Below are 16,227 nucleotides of genomic sequence, written 5' to 3'. Positions count from 1 at the left end.
AGTAATAATCCAAATTTTCATTTGGATTTTTAGTAAATTTTGATTCAATAACTAACCTCTACTAATAACTGTTTTTTTAATCTTTCTAAGCCAAAAGGGACGTTAGATTAGGATAGTAAAAATGTGCACAAAAACACGTAATGGAGAAAATGAAGTAAAGAGAGATGCTATTTATTAATTTATAATAGTTAACTAGGAGACAATATTTATTTATTATTAGAGAACATATAGTCATCTGAACTGTTATTTCCCTTTTTAGCACAAAAGGGACGTTAGTTCCAAACGGGATATTAGTCTCGAAATGGATTTTGTGTCGAAACACTTATTTGCGCTGTATCACTCTTCAAATTATTGCCACCAAATATTATCGCCCGATATTTATATTCAAAGAAATTAAATAATGAAGCATCTGCATGAATGTATGCATGTTTCTAGCATTGTGAAAAAATAACGGTACCTAGAGCCATCCAATTTTGAATAACGTAGTAGTCCTCCATCCTAAAATGAGCACCTGGAAGACCGAATTTAATTTCGATTTTGTTTTATTATCTATTTCATATATAGTATTACGAATTTTTGATTCTTTTTTTTTTTTTTTTTTTTTTTTTTTGAAAAGCAAAAAGGAACAATAGCAATTTTACAGTTTAACTAGAATTCTTGTTGGGAACGTATCAATAAAGTTCTATTTCCATTTTAGGGAGGAAAGGAATATTTATCCTCCCATACAAAAACAGTATATAATTTTTATCATTTCTTAATTTTCTGAAATATTTTTATTCAGAATCTTATAGCTAATTTAAGGAACATTTAGCGAAGCTTGGAACCGTCTCATTCTTGAATTTGATGTAGAACACCCCAGAAAAGTATCCAAAGCCTTCGACTATTTCTCCTCAAGATCAAATCCTCGAGAAACCTTCGGCTCGATGGTATTATTAGTTCCCCTATGCCCCCAAAACACTGTATATTTGCAAGCATCCGTGCCTTCTCTGGGATTCAAAAAAACCGAACCAACGATATCATAGCCGGCAACGCTTCAGTAATTACTTAGAAATTTTTATTACAAGAAGAAATAGACAATGCAATCCCTATCACAGAGAATTATGAAGATTAAAATGAAGTGTCAGAGGCCTACAAATCTTCATATTATGCAACTGAGTATTATCCGTTTAGAAGCATACGTGATAAAAAAAAAGTTCTATAGATCTGACATTAGCTGAGAAGAGAAAGTGTAGCAAATCTTACTTAAGAATATTCTTTTCGGTAAAATGATTACAAAAAAAAAATTCTTCATGAAGCATGTAATAAATAAAGATGCGATATTTAGCGGTTTCCTAAAATTGCTAAAGGGATATGGAGATTTTATCTTTGGACCAAACGCAGACAATATTTTTTGTTTTTCCTGATTCACACTACTAGTAAAAGTGATTTTGTTAAGATGGATAATGCATATTAATTCTTATACATTTTTGTCTGCTGATTGCAAAAGGAAATCACATTTTCTTTCACGCACAGCTCTTTTTTTTCGGGGGGGGGGGAGGAAATTAATTCATATGAAATTAACTTTCTTCATATTTGTTTGTCATTATTGCTATTTTGGTTCAACCTAGACGATGGAGAAATTTTAGAAGTAAGATTTGAAATTAGCAAACAAAAATTCTTGAGAATCATTTTTTCACTTCCATTCAGCAAGCAAAAAATAAAATTTTTGTGAAATGGTTACCTACTCGTCACAAAATTAATCCGTCACCCAGGGTATTCGAGTAGTCACATGACCTTGAGGCCACAATAACGATAAATATGAGGGAAGATAATTTCAGCCTCCCAGCCCGGATGGTAATTAGTGACTTTGACTACCGTACCGAAACACCCGGGCTCGAATGCTGGAGAAGGCAACGATATTTGCAAATGTATGATGGCTATGCGGCATGGCGGTACACTAAATATGCAGCGAATCGAAGATCCTCTCGAGAGGGCGGTGGTAGGAAAAGAAGTGAGGGAACCGTTTACCCAGAGTGCTCACTCTCAAAACTGAGGGAGGAATTGAGGTAAAGTCGGTCTGTCATCTATATGGTACTGAAGGCTCTTGCCAATGACAATGCGTCTGTCTGAAAAGATAATGGTAACAACAGCAATGTAATTTCATAATAAAACAGTTGTGGGAGAGAGGAATTCTGATTTCATTTTTGCAATTAACATAACAGGTAGTTAAATTCGGATACGAACTTTCTTATATTATTTCCTTGAGATAACCATAAAATTCAGGTCAACAGCAAAATCGCAAAATAATTTTAAAATGAGCATATCTTTATAATTTCCGATACACAGTCTCGCGCGCTGGAGATCAAAATGTTTTTTCCGTACAAAGTTGCCATTGCTCGCTTTGAAATCCTTGATTTTGTTTATCAGAAATTCGTTCGTCAAAAGTTTTACAGAATATGAAATCGATAATGATAGCTAAATTTCAAATTTGGGCTTCCAGATGCCCATATTATCAGGAGGATTACGTTATTCAAGATCTGATGGTTCTAGGTCCCATTGTTTTATCACAGTGCGAGAAACATACATACATTGATGCAGATTCTTCCTTATTTAATTTCATTAAATATAATACAGGGCGATAATATTTGGTAGCAACAATTTGGAAAGTGAATCAGCGCAAAATGCTAAAACGAAATAAATAGTCCTTCTAAGAAAATTGCCCCTTTGGACTAAAAAAATTGCTAGCTGGTATTCTTATACATAGATTCCGGTTTAACATTCCGAATATTTTTAAGTCCAATAGTACCAGTTGGCCTAATAGTTGTAAAGATTTATTAATTTTTATTTAACCATTTATTTTATGTTCAGTACCTTTACTGTCATTCTCGCTTTCCGTTTTCCTGCCAGAATGCTAATTTCAGTCCGCGCGTACTCAAGTGAGGTAGAAAGAGATAGCATTTAAAGGAAGGTTTTAAATTTTGTTGAAATAGAGCGTCTGCTGAAGGCGGCGTTACTAGTTGAGTCTCTTCGATAGCTGTCTGTGGCGTTGCGCTGCTCTTGCCTTTGGCTTGTCACGCCGGCGTTAGGTTTGAGCCATCTTGCATGTTAATCATTCTATGTAGCCTTTGGTTAACTTACGATTTAACTTAGTTTAAATTTGAATCCATAATTTGTGAGTTACGTCATAAATGCTGGCAAAAAAGTGCCTTCTCTAAAATTTTTATTTTTAATATAAAGGTATTTAACACCCTTCTTATGTTTGTCTGTCTTCGTACTGAACATAGCAATAAGTCTTAGCTTCAGCTTGAGTCTCAAGTTAGTTTATGCTACCTAAAGAAAGTGAGACTTTACATAGTTTAAAAATTTATCCTAGAAATTCAAGATGCTATACATAAAATCATATTTTTAAAACACTATTCGCAATAACAAAGCCATACATTAAAGAAAAGGAAGATTTGCTGGAATATTTTATTATTAATATTATTGATAATTTAGAATTTTCAATAAAGAAAAAAGTAATTATTCACGACATATGTTTGTTTTTTAGGAAACAAATGCATACGAGGCTTGTAACTGTTATTTTCTCTCAAATGAAGTGACAAAAATTGCTATTGTATAAGGACCCGAAATTCACTGTCTAAAACAATACATCTTATTTCAGATTTTTTAATAATAATAATTACAGAATTTTAAGTTAGCCAAGTGCAGCAAGTAAATGCTTAATTAATCTAGTTCTTACAAGCATAATTCATTAGCAAGTGGAATTCTTACAGTCAGGTTTTCTCCAATCAATAAACTAAAGACTTCATCAAGAGTCAGTGAAAAATAATGCTTTGGAACTCAGCTAATGAATAAATCACAACCCAAATTAACCGTAAACATAAGGGAACACTCTCATTACAGCAGTGGTTAACTTATTCAAATCAAAGATCTTAAAAACTGATTTATTTACCTTAGCTTGTTTTTTATGGTCAACAAATGCCTGCTTTTTTTCCTCCCTGCTTTTTTCAATTCTTAAGCATTCTTAGTACTAAAAAAAATGAAAGTCAAGAACTGGAAAACGCTTTAAGAGCGTATTAAAAAAATGTCCTGCATTGGCAGTCGTTTTATGAATCACACTGAAAGTTAGGGAATTACTGAATAAAATTTAAGCTAAACACACAGTCGCTTTGAGGCAATTACACTGCCCGTTTAATTTTTAATCAATTCATTAACTTATGCTTTTTATTTCCTTTTTTCCTCATCCTGAAACGGTTCAAACGATGCTCTTTTTTTTTTTTTTTTTTTTTTCTTTAATGCATAAATGGGAGAGAAAAACATTACGCATTTGTGATTTTTTTTATTTGCGTCATTCTGTTATCTGTTAAAGCAATGCTGCAGTTTACGAAAATGGTATTTCAATTTTTTAGTTATTACATCTATATGTTCTTTGCCTGAAAATTAATGATAATTAAAAACTGGAAGAAAATCAAATCATGACTCTTAAAAAAATAAACAAATGTATAAGGCTATAAAATATATTAAACAGAAATGGAAAGCTCTCATACAGGAAAAAATTTTAAAACATAAAGTAATTAAAAAATGTTAACCAAATGAAAGTGTTTCATGTTTGTGGTCGAAATAAATAAACTTTTTACTGCAGATATTTAGAAAGAAATTTGAAAAATATAACTATTCGTTAACTCAAACTATTTTCTTAACTTAGAATTTAAAGTTAATAAATTAAGGACTTTTTATTTTAGTTTTCACCACAGAAATCTGGAAAGTGGAGCTACATTATTGGTTTTAAAAATTACAGGGTACATAACTAAAACCTTATTTCAGAGTTTAAAGCAAAATATTAATTGAGAACAAATGAAAGTGCAAAAACAAATTATTACTGATCCTACATCGAATAACTTATAGTTCCTATCTCATATGAAGCAAGGTGGTTTCTGACTGTAATGTCTATGTGGAATAGGGTTACTTAAAATGAGTCAGTCGAAAAGGCGCTTAGAGGGATCGCTGGTACGAGCAATGGAATCTCACACTATAACATCAGGAATTCCACTGCCCGAAGAGTGCTCAATAAAATTAGAATATGGTCGGCAAAGTCATACAGTCAGCACTGATGCCCAAAATAAATTATTATCGACAAACGTGTCCCTATACTACTCATGTTTATTCTTGATCCACGTTTAAGCACGTGTATAATTTAGTATAAAACGCTACTATAAATTAGCGTTTTATGAGCAAAATTTACTTTCCTTTGACTTCGAATGAATCAGAGTTTCAACCTTCATTATTTTATTAAACCTTTCTAGGAAAACGCTGATTTTAAGGTTAAAGTTGTTTTAAAGAATTATTCTGAGAATCTTTTCAGAGGAATGCAGACATTAAGTTAAAATTACAGAAGATATAGGTTATGTTTAATTAAAATTAAAAAATCATTTAACAAAATAATGTAAATTTAACGTTGTTTCTGCTGCATGTCGTAAGTAAAAAAATGCTCATTTTAAAAATAAGAGTTCTTTAATAAGAAGCAAAAGAGTCTAAGCTTTTTTTAAAATACTGTTTTTGAGAGGAATATGAAGAAGAATACCAGACTGTGCCTTTTATCACCTCTTATTGGTCCTCTTATCGTGTCCCTTGTAAAGATTTTCCCCTCCTGACATTCAGCCTATTGCAGTGAAAACCATGAAAAACATCTTTTCTTTGCAAGATGCTGTTGCATCTGTATGAAGCCTTTTTGCTGTTAGATATTACCTAGTTTCTGTACCAAAATAAATTCGAGATATTTGTGTTCAGGTATGTTCTTCAAAACTGAAAGGCTTTAAAATAGGAAAATTTAGATAGCTTTTTATTGCCTTAAATTGTCGTTATGTATCATCCGTGTTACATAAAAATCATCATCTGTTTTATACAAGAATGGATTTTTTTAAAATAAATTCGCTACAGTTTTTCACTTTATAAAAAAAGGAAAATTAAAAAATAATTGCAGTTTAAACTTCGCATGAAGAAGATCATATTAAGTGATGAAATAGTGATTTTTAAATATATTAACTGAACGGATTATTCATAAATTTTTACAAATATGTTTTGTTCCAAGCAGCTCAAGTCAAGGCAAAATGACAAAGATACATAAGTTTTTTTTAATAGCTGCATTTGATTTTAGAGCTCTAGAAAAAGAATGAACTTTGCTTTTAAAAATTTATGAATTTGCATTAATGATCTTTAACACTATGTAACAAATATTTAAAAGCAAAACTGAAGTCTTTCGATCAGATGCCGAAATCATTCCGTAAGATTTAAACCGAAGACTTTGAATCAGATTGGATTATAATCACACGTTATAAATCGCAATCCTTTTTCAATCCCTCAATAAAATTAAGATCAAAGAGTAATTAAGAAATATTATGCAAAAAAGGAGGAAGACATTTTTATAGAATAAAGACTGCATTTGGACGAATATTAAACTAATGAATTATTATCGCTACTTGCAGTGGTTTATAAAAGAAAATAAGATTTTACAAAATCCTTATTTCAGCTTACGACTCCTGTAACACTTATTTTAAGTTATTATCCAGATCTTTTTAAGTTAAATTCTGTTCTATCTCTTCCGATTAAAATCAGCATTCGTTCCAAAAGTACAGTATAATTCACAATTAAGAAATAATTCGGTACATTCAATGGTTTGAAACACCCGATAATCCAGCATGGATGTATCGGATGGAAGTGCTATCAAGACTTGTAAAGATGTTTGATGACGACCTGTAAAGTGTTTCTTGGGAGGAACAGGGAAAAAGCAGCAAATAAGAAAAATTTATCATGCATTGTCGGATCTTCCAGCTGCTGTAATAGCACGTACAGAAGAATCTAATAGGCATGAGCATGTCTTTCGAAAGCAATTAAAAGCCATCTGCATTAAAATTTTGGGGCAGCTTATGTTGGCCGAATATCATGTAATAAAATCATGTTGAAAAAAACAAAAATATTGATAGTTTTATGAGTAAACATTATTAACTGCTGAAATCAATCAACAATATTCCTTCGAACAATTCTATAGTCACCTATTTTGAAGGAAAATTTTCTGAACAGAAAACGGAAAATTTACACATGTGTGTGAAATTATAAAGCAGTGAAGAAGTAGTGAAACTTTACATTTTTCTGGATGATGTTTTGAAAAGAAAGTGCACATTCGAACATTGAAGCATCTTCATGCAACATTAATACTGTAGCTTCCGAAACCTAAACTGATTATGAGCAATATAGTATGATGCACATTCTGCACTATATCTACCTTCTAGTGTAGTCTACTTTCCAGTAGGTAAAAATATTTGTAAATTTACTCTACACAGAATTTCACTAAACGTTTGGAGTTTACAAAAATTGTTTTTGCTAAATATCTCAATACGACCAACAATCTGGCATATCTATCAATTTGGTATTACCGAAACTTCGAACTTACAGGATTTTTGAACTTTTAATATATTTAGAATCAGATACTCGAAATTCTAATCTATACGCAAAATACTTGAGATAGAAAAAGAGGCTTTGCCACTTATTTCATGTAAAATGGAGTAATCCTAACTCGCATTAATGCACAAGCAGTGCTGATAGCGAATTACGATCAGAATACCTGGCCTGCAGAAGTTACGTATCAAAACCCGATAGAAAATGTAATTAAAAGTCCCATTATGTTTTTCAATGAAGTTTTGGTAAAAAATAAATGTTTTGTCTGCTTCGAACCCCATAGTAATGGCTTACATTCATATGATCGATGCTAAACAGAATCATCATCGACACAGGATCGGTGCAGGCGTATAATCGACAGTGTCATAGTGCGCTGAGACCGTCTGTTCTCAATCAACAGTCAATCAACAATCAGCATATTACACCGCACAGTTTTAGCATTCAAAAAATTGTAGCTGAATTTATTTATTACATTAACAAGGCTAATTCATCTATTAGCTTTATTTAGGTCCGACTTTCAACTGTAAGTATAACTATTTTCTGAAATTTGATTTTAAGAATACTTGATTGTTTCTAATTCCTTAATTAAGAAAAGAAAAAGCCGTTGATGCTTCGTCAAAAGCAAATATATATCTGAGCTAGAAACTGCACAATTAAGACGGAGTTTTAAAATTATAAAGTTTTTTGAACTTATCTTCTAGCGAGGTTTTTCTCTTCTGGCCTATTTATGAAGATTTTTTTATTTAATATAATGATGTCCAGGTCCATTTTAGTTTTCCTTAGCCTCTATTTACGCACACACACACATATATAATTTCTAATATGATTTTCAGATTGTAGTTTAAAACAAGAAAGTTCTGGTAATCTTGTATTTTTAGAGCACGAAGCGTACCATAAAAAAAATCGAAACTTATTTTTATAATGAGAAATATTTAATTGTAAATGCGTATGATTATATAAATTTTAATAACTTAATCGTTTATTATGGAGAAAGATAAGTAAACGTTTTTATTTATAGATATTTTAGATTAACTGATAGTCATGCTGGATATTACGAGTCATAGAATGGAAAAACTTCTCATTTTGACAGAACGCGATTTTGAGTACAAGACCTTTTTGCATAATAATATATGATTTAGAAATATTTTTGCATTATGAAAATAAATATAATCATGTTATTATATCTATATAACATGATCATATTTATTGAATCTTTATATGCAGTATATCTTCTTTATATATGTAAAGAAAAACAAGAAGAAAAACTTAAAAATTAGTGAATTTTAAAATTTAATTAATAGCATTAAAAGGTAAAATCCTGTACTGTTGCTGCAAAGCTAATATTTAATTTAATAAAATAATAGCGAGCATAAATCGTAATTATCTCCATAGAATCCTTCTATGGAATCGGTTACAGCCGAAAACATCGCGGCAAAAACATCGTGGACGAAAACGTCGCGGAGAAAACAACGCAAGGCGAAAACGTCGTGCTACAAAACATCGTTGGAGAAAACATCGCAAAGAGAAAACATCGCAGTCCTAAAACATCGTGGTACAAAACATCGTCGTCGAAAATAAAGCGATTCAAAAACTTCGCAATTTAAAAACGTCGTCGTCGAAAATATCGTGGTAAAAAATAAAGTATCTACAAATCATCGCATGACGATAACATCGCAGACATGCGTTAATAATTGTAAATGGATATCTCCATAATGATTTGTGAGTGCAAGATATAAAGAAGGATAATTTTTGTTTTCACATTTTTTTATTAACTAATAAATTTTTCTGAAAAAGTAAGAAGGAAACTTAAACATAGCAAATTAATGCAACTTATAGCAATTAATAGAATTTTAAACCGACATAGTTAACTAACAAAGGCCATTAATAAATCATTTTTTATAAAGTTTTTACTGGTAATTTTTCATGAAACGTATAAGCTATAAGTTGCATTTAATTTTCTATGCTTAAGTTTCCTTGTTACTTTTTCAGCAAAAATTTATTAGTTAATAAAAAATGTGAAAGTAAAAATTATCCTTCTTTACATTTTGCGCTCACAAATCATTATGGGAATATTCATTTACAGTTATTAAAGCATGTTTTGAAAAAGCATGTCTGCGATGTTATCGTCATGCGATGATTTGTAGATACTTTATTTTTTACCACGATATTTTCGACGACGATGTTTTTAAACTGCGAAGTTTTTGAAGCGCTTTATTTTCGACGACGATGTTTTTTACCACGATGTTTTAGGACTGCGATGTTTTCTCTTTGCGATGTTTTCTCCCACGATGTTTTGTAGCACGACGTTTTCGCTTTGCGTTGTTTTCTCCGCGATGTTTTCGTCCGCGATGTTTTTGCCGCGATGGTATCGGCGGACACCATGGAATCAGCTATAATTCTCTTGTTTTATTCTTTTAATTGGCGATTCCAGTGTATTTATTTACAAATTCCAATTAATAATGATGACAATAGCGCACATTTGCTTTGTAAATTCCAGTTCGCATTTCCTAGGAGGTAATTTTCGTTTATATTATCTACAACTTTATTAAATTATGTGTATATATACATATATAAAGACATATTATTGAATTACAGTAATTAATGCAATAAACTGCAAACGTTGAATAAACTTCCTATGCAAGTAAATGTTTTGAATTTTTATGAACTTATGTTGCATTACTTAAAACTTGCTATAACGTTCTGCTTCCGTCTTATTCTCTGTGATAAAAATAATAATTTCTTTAAGAGAATAACTAAGCAAAAAAATATTTACAAAAAGTTGTATCTGTTATCGCATGACGTTCAGCTTTTAAATAGTGTAATGTAAGTACAGACACTTAGTTTTTGTTATTCTTTGCAATATATGTGCTGTCAAAACGAATGTTTCTGTGAAAGTATATTTGTAAGTACAGCATAAGTAAACCTAGCAATCTTATTCAATACTATATGGACATATAAAAAGTTAAAATAACTCCACACAAATGATTTTAAACGATCACGTGTGTGCGTAACCAACAAATTCAAATATCCCACCCTGCACGCGTAGAAATATGCAGTCATGCATAACACTATTACCTTCTGGCATGTACCGCTTTCCGCATGCACACCGAATGCGATTACTCGTTCACCTTTAAACGCGCTTCTCCCTTCAAACCGTCTCCCACCCTTTCTCCTCTTCCTATACACTTCATTTTGGCTTCTAGCATGGTTACCATGCGTTACGCTGAGAGAAAACTCAAACATCCGTAAAGTCATTTGTAATAAAAAAAACACACACAGAAGAGAAATTTTTAGAGAAAAGCTCCTCTCCATTTGAGAAGCGACCGCTTCGTTTCGTCTCTTCGCCAGAAACGGCTGTGCCCTGCGGCACACACTGCTCGTCCGCGCCGCAGCGAAAGGAGTTGACCCGCCGTCGAATGAAAGCCGATGATTGCAGTCAGCGTTTACGCAATATGCTCCGGACTTTCTAATTTTAAACATATTAAGGACCTTTCAGCATAACAACCCTTCGTTATGTTAAAAGTCCTTAATGCATTTTAAGAATTAGAATTAATTTAAAATCAGAAGTTTCGCGAATCCATAATATATTTTCAAATTAGATATGATTATTAAAGAAGTGCAGTAAGAGACATCAAGATTTATACACAGCTGGTGTAAGTAAGGTTAGTTTATTCGAATATGGTAACGCACACGCGAGCTACCTGCCTAAGTTGTGGAGGACCTTTCTCAGGGAAAGTGACTCTTATTCAAGTTACACGTTGGGAAAACCAACCATGCAGCCAGTCCTTTCGTCTAGGTCTGAATCCAGGTAAAACTATCAGTATTCAGTGGTATTACTTACTCAACCCCAGGTGGGGCTTGGAATTTAGGAAATAGTAAATGATATTGAATCATAGCATAGAAAGAAAAGGTTGTGCTTAAAAAGGATGTGATTAAAAAATTAAAGTTTAAATATTATACCTAAATAAAAAATATTTTTAAAATAAATATCTATGCGTAAAAAAGAGCAATAAATTATTTTATGTAACTAAAAAATTTAAACGATATATTTAGAAACAATAATATTCTCAAAGCAAAAAAAAAAAAAAAATGTATAGTTAAGAATTAAGCAGTGAAATTAAGCTCACAAATGTGTGCATATAGTGATCAATTTTCTCCTTAAAGATAACAGTTAGACTTGATGTTCTTAAGGGTGCATTTAATTATTAACTCTAAAAACCTTGGAAACAGTTCCTTTCTGAATTTTATGAAATATAATGTAAGCTAAAAATATTTAGATTAAATTTAATTTAATGAAAACTTAATGTCATTAAACTTTTACTTAAAATAATAGCAACATTGAAGTTACAGTTTTAAAAATGGTTCGTGAATCTCTGTAAATTAAATCTGATTTTTAAGTTTATTCCTAAAATTAAAAGATTGAAAATTGTTTTCTACTTTGAAATTTAAATCTATTACAATTTTTGAGTAAATGATCCATAATAATAGATATTTTAAAATACAAAACTGGTACCAAAACAATACATTTCTTTCTTACTGTCGAAATTAAACTGTGAACAGTGGAGAGTGGAAGATTACTGAAATGGGAGACACACCTTGTTCGAATTTTTGGAAGCACCTTGTTTACTATTTCTGAAAAGGAATTATATATGCCCTTTGGAAATCAAGATCTTTCGTGTCTGCATCCTCCCCCCGTAGATCCACCTTTGACTGAGAAGTGTAAACATGCGTCTAAAATTTCGATGAGTTGTAAGTAATGAAACTTTAATAACTGAATTAAAAAATTACAATTAGTTCAAAAATTTTCAATTGTCACTCACTTTTGAATAAGAATTAAGTGCGATAAATATTCTTAAAATTACTGCAGCTGCATCAGGTATACGTTTTAAATATATTTATTCAAGCATTCGAACATTTAACAAACAGGTATTTTTAACAACAATATTAAAGTTAATATTTCTTTCTCTCCTTCCTCGTTAGTGCGAGTATATTGTGAACACTGATGACCAAATAATGAAGAAGACAGTAAAAATGATTTTATGAACATGAAGATAGGGTGTTTCTAACGCGTTACGAGAAGGTTTACTGTGTTTATGAGTGTTCATAATACCTTTTACTTCGACTCATATACCGTATATGTCGAAGAGCAATTTATTAAAAATTAACAAACATTTACTAGAAGAGATTACACATTCAGTATAGCTAGAGGTATCTCCTTTCAATGTTATAAGAAGGAAAAAAAGTATAATTTCATTAATATTTTTTCTTTTTTTTAATCAATTGGGCGTGCCCATATACCTGTCATAAGAAACCTTCTTTTCGCCCATTTCAATGCCAGAAGCGATGGGTGTGTCACATAAATTACAACTTCCTGAACCCTCAGTTTTATTAATTCATAAGTTCTCACCAACAATAAAACCGTCTTTGTTTATAGGATTAGGTTTAACTATGCCTTTTGTAATTTCATTTGATGAGTAATCCTAACCAATAGCGTAAGCAAATACCATTTACGCAGTTGAGATCGGCACTTCTTGAAGTCTTTCGTAACTGCGTCGTATCCATGGTTATTAAAAGGAACAAAAGGAAGATCTGAAAATAAAATACATGTTTGGAGAGGAGCAGTTTTATTTCGTAGATTTATATTTTATTTATAGTGCAATTCACTCTAGTCATTGATGACGATGTAATCGTAACTGTTGAGAATAAATAAAAAAAAATGAAGCTGAGGAATAAAATAAACGAAGAGTAATATGACAAAATTGAAATACTTTCAGCCACGAAAACATGCTTTTGAAATTAGAATTACTAGACCAAAGACCGAAAGTATGACACTGGATCATTCTCACATTATACATGGGGAAACTCATGGGAAGTCCCAAGTAGTCCTAGGATTTGAGAATGATTTTACGTTAGGCTCTTTGCAGGCCTTGCTGCTAAAAACAAATATGTGATGTGGACACTGCTTGACTTCCTAGTACAGCGTATTAAATTTTACACATTTTTTACTGCATTTCATTTAAATTTATTTCCCCGAATTTTATGATGATTATACAGCAAAAGAGGTAAATTTGTTTTTTTATTTTTTGTGCCTTTCATGGAGTTTTGTCACTGCTTCTGGTTATTTTGGTTTTCTTACGGTTAGTTCCGAATTGAGTATGAAATGGATTTTAAACGTATTATTTTCAGTTATTTTGCATATTAATATATTTACCTATATCTATATACAACACTTAAAAGACAGTAGACAAAGCTTTCTTAAAAGATTTATATAAAACAAGTTTAAAAACTAATAGAACTGCGCAATTGCTGCAGGTTCCAAAATAATGATTTCTTTTTTTTAAGAAAAGGTAAAACTTGGAGTTTAAATGCAAGTTTACAATTTCTTTCCTATACATACCTACAGAGAACTAATTAAATTAGGTAATTTTTTGTTCTTAAAAAGCCTACTACTTGCGCTAAAGCTGCCAAGTAAGAAAATAAGAAGTTACTTATTAGAGTAGTTTTAGGATTATCTCCCAGGAAAAGAAAGGAAATTAAGAAACATATAGAACTTTATATACATATATAAGTATATACACATATGCAATTATTAATAATTACTTTATATAGACAAACTGATCGTTTTCAAGTACTTTAAACATACTTTAAATAAACTGCTTTTCCAAAGTATGCATTTGATTTCTTCTGCTGGGTAAAGTGCTTGATTACCTCGTATGTGTCATAAAATCTTCAAAATATGATCAAATGTGTCCTTTGAAATTGCGGAATTTCTTTAATCTTTTCAATTAACACCGAATATATGCACTTAAAATGCAGATTATGATTATCGTTCTCTGCTTTTGTCTTTAATTCATCCTGCGGTATGTAAAGTAATGTAAAGTTTATGTTTAAAAACTATTGATAATACAGGTAAATAATAAAGTAATAATAATGATGTAATGCAATAAAATAATAAATAAGTACTAAAAGTAAGTTAACGTAAAATTTTTAAAGAGTTAAAAAGAATAAGTAATAAAGTAATGTAAACGTTCTCTTAGAAACTTAATATGTCATTTTTCTTATGTGAGTGAGTGAGTGAGTGTGTGATTATGGCAAAGCCTCGAGGGCTATCTGCCTAAGGGGAGGGATGCCTTCGTGGAGGACTTTCTAAGGGAAACTGGCTCGTATACACGTTACACATGGGGAAAACCACGAAAACGCCCATGCAGCCAGCCCGTTCGCGGGATTCGAACCTCGAATCGAACTACCAGTGTTCAGCGACTTTACCGCTCGGCCGCTGGTGGGCACCAATTTTCTTATGTAATGTAGGAAGAGTGTAAGATGAAACATGAATTCAAATTAAATTTCCTATAATTCTAAGATGAAAGATTAGTAATTTCATTAACGATGAAAGTCCTAGTTATGTGTAATCCACTATACAAAGAAACTTGCTTAAAATGTGTTCAATAGTAAGATGTTGACGCATAACTAATAAAATTCCAATATCAGTCGCTTTCACGTTATCAGTTGCAAATAAACAAAATAGGAATTTTAAATTAACGTACAGTTTTATTTAGTAAATAGTTGGCTTGTCAAATATAACGTTGTAAACGTATACGTTATGGATCTGAATTAAGACCACATTTTTGGTCTCGAAGAATAATGATTATCTATGTAATCACATACACCAAAAATTTTTTTTTCAGAATTTTTTGCCTTTTATACTTAAAATTTAGTATCTTATTAAAATCTATTTGAATTATTCAATTGTGAATTTTAAAAACTTATGACATCTGTTAATTTAAAATTAGAGAAATAATTAAAAAATAGCAAATATTAGAATTTTAAATTAATAAAAATGTTCTAAAGATTCATCATACGTTTTTAAAGAATTATATACCACATAATTACATGCAAAGAAAACTGTGAGCCATATTGATACTTTCAAGAAAGCTTGAAATAAGAATCAAATACTTTTAGCTTATATACCTATGTGTAGTTCGAATAAAGAAATTTCAAGCGAAAAGATAATAAAAACTAATAATTAATAATATAAAATTACAAATAAAAATTTAAAAATTATAATAATAGTTTACGTAAAGAAAGGTCTACTCGTTGTATAAAATAAACTATATACCATCATAAAATAGAGAACCTGGGTCAAGGTAGACAATGCTAAAAATATGAATTCACTGTGCATGGGGAGCGTTAAGTTCAAATTATCACGGTAGTCATTTTTCCACCACCGAATAAAGAAAAGTATAAAATGGTGGCAATGGAAATGAATGAATGAATCATTGCCAAGAGTCATTCAAAATGTGTCTTCGAAGCTGTAACAGTATAACATTACAGCAGATTAAGCCAATGTGCTTTCTAATAAAATTTTAGTACTTGTTCACAACGATATTAAAACATTTGACTATTAAACTGTGGAAGTGATTTAATTATAAATATAAAAAACAGTAAAATATGAGGGAAAAAATTTAAAAAAAAAAAAAAACTAAAGGCGTTCAGATTTTATATTACGCCCAAAGGGGCACTTATTTAACGTTTTTTGTGTTACTTTTATTTATTAAATTTCCCATTCTTCCATAAAATTCTTAAACAATAAAATTCAACTCAACAGCAGTATCACAAAATAATTAAAAAAGAGTATAGCTTTAGAATTTCCGACACATAGTCTTTCGCACTGGAGATAAAAATTGTTTTTTTCCCCACAGTGTTGCCATTGCTCGCTTTGAAATCGTTGAGTTCAAAGCGAGCTCAAAAACTCACAGATGCTTTACAATATGAAATAAATAATAAAACAAATTCTAA

The 16,227-nt window shown here is 30.9% G+C and overlaps 1 protein-coding gene across 4 annotated transcripts in view; it reads right to left on the bottom strand.

Annotated features, from left to right (window-relative positions):
* LOC118196992 (uncharacterized) overlaps window positions 1–16,227 on the bottom strand; it is a 443,070-nt gene that overhangs the window by 190,234 nt on the left and 236,609 nt on the right. The window lies entirely within an intron of this gene.

Source organism: Stegodyphus dumicola, chromosome 1, assembly GCF_044657685.1.
Source record: "Stegodyphus dumicola isolate Sdum_Otavi_A_Nest chromosome 1, ASM4465768v1".
NCBI lineage: Eukaryota > Metazoa > Arthropoda > Arachnida > Araneae > Eresidae > Stegodyphus > Stegodyphus dumicola.
The sequence above is the reverse complement of the archived record's forward strand: the minus strand, read 5'-3'. Positions and strand labels throughout refer to the sequence as shown.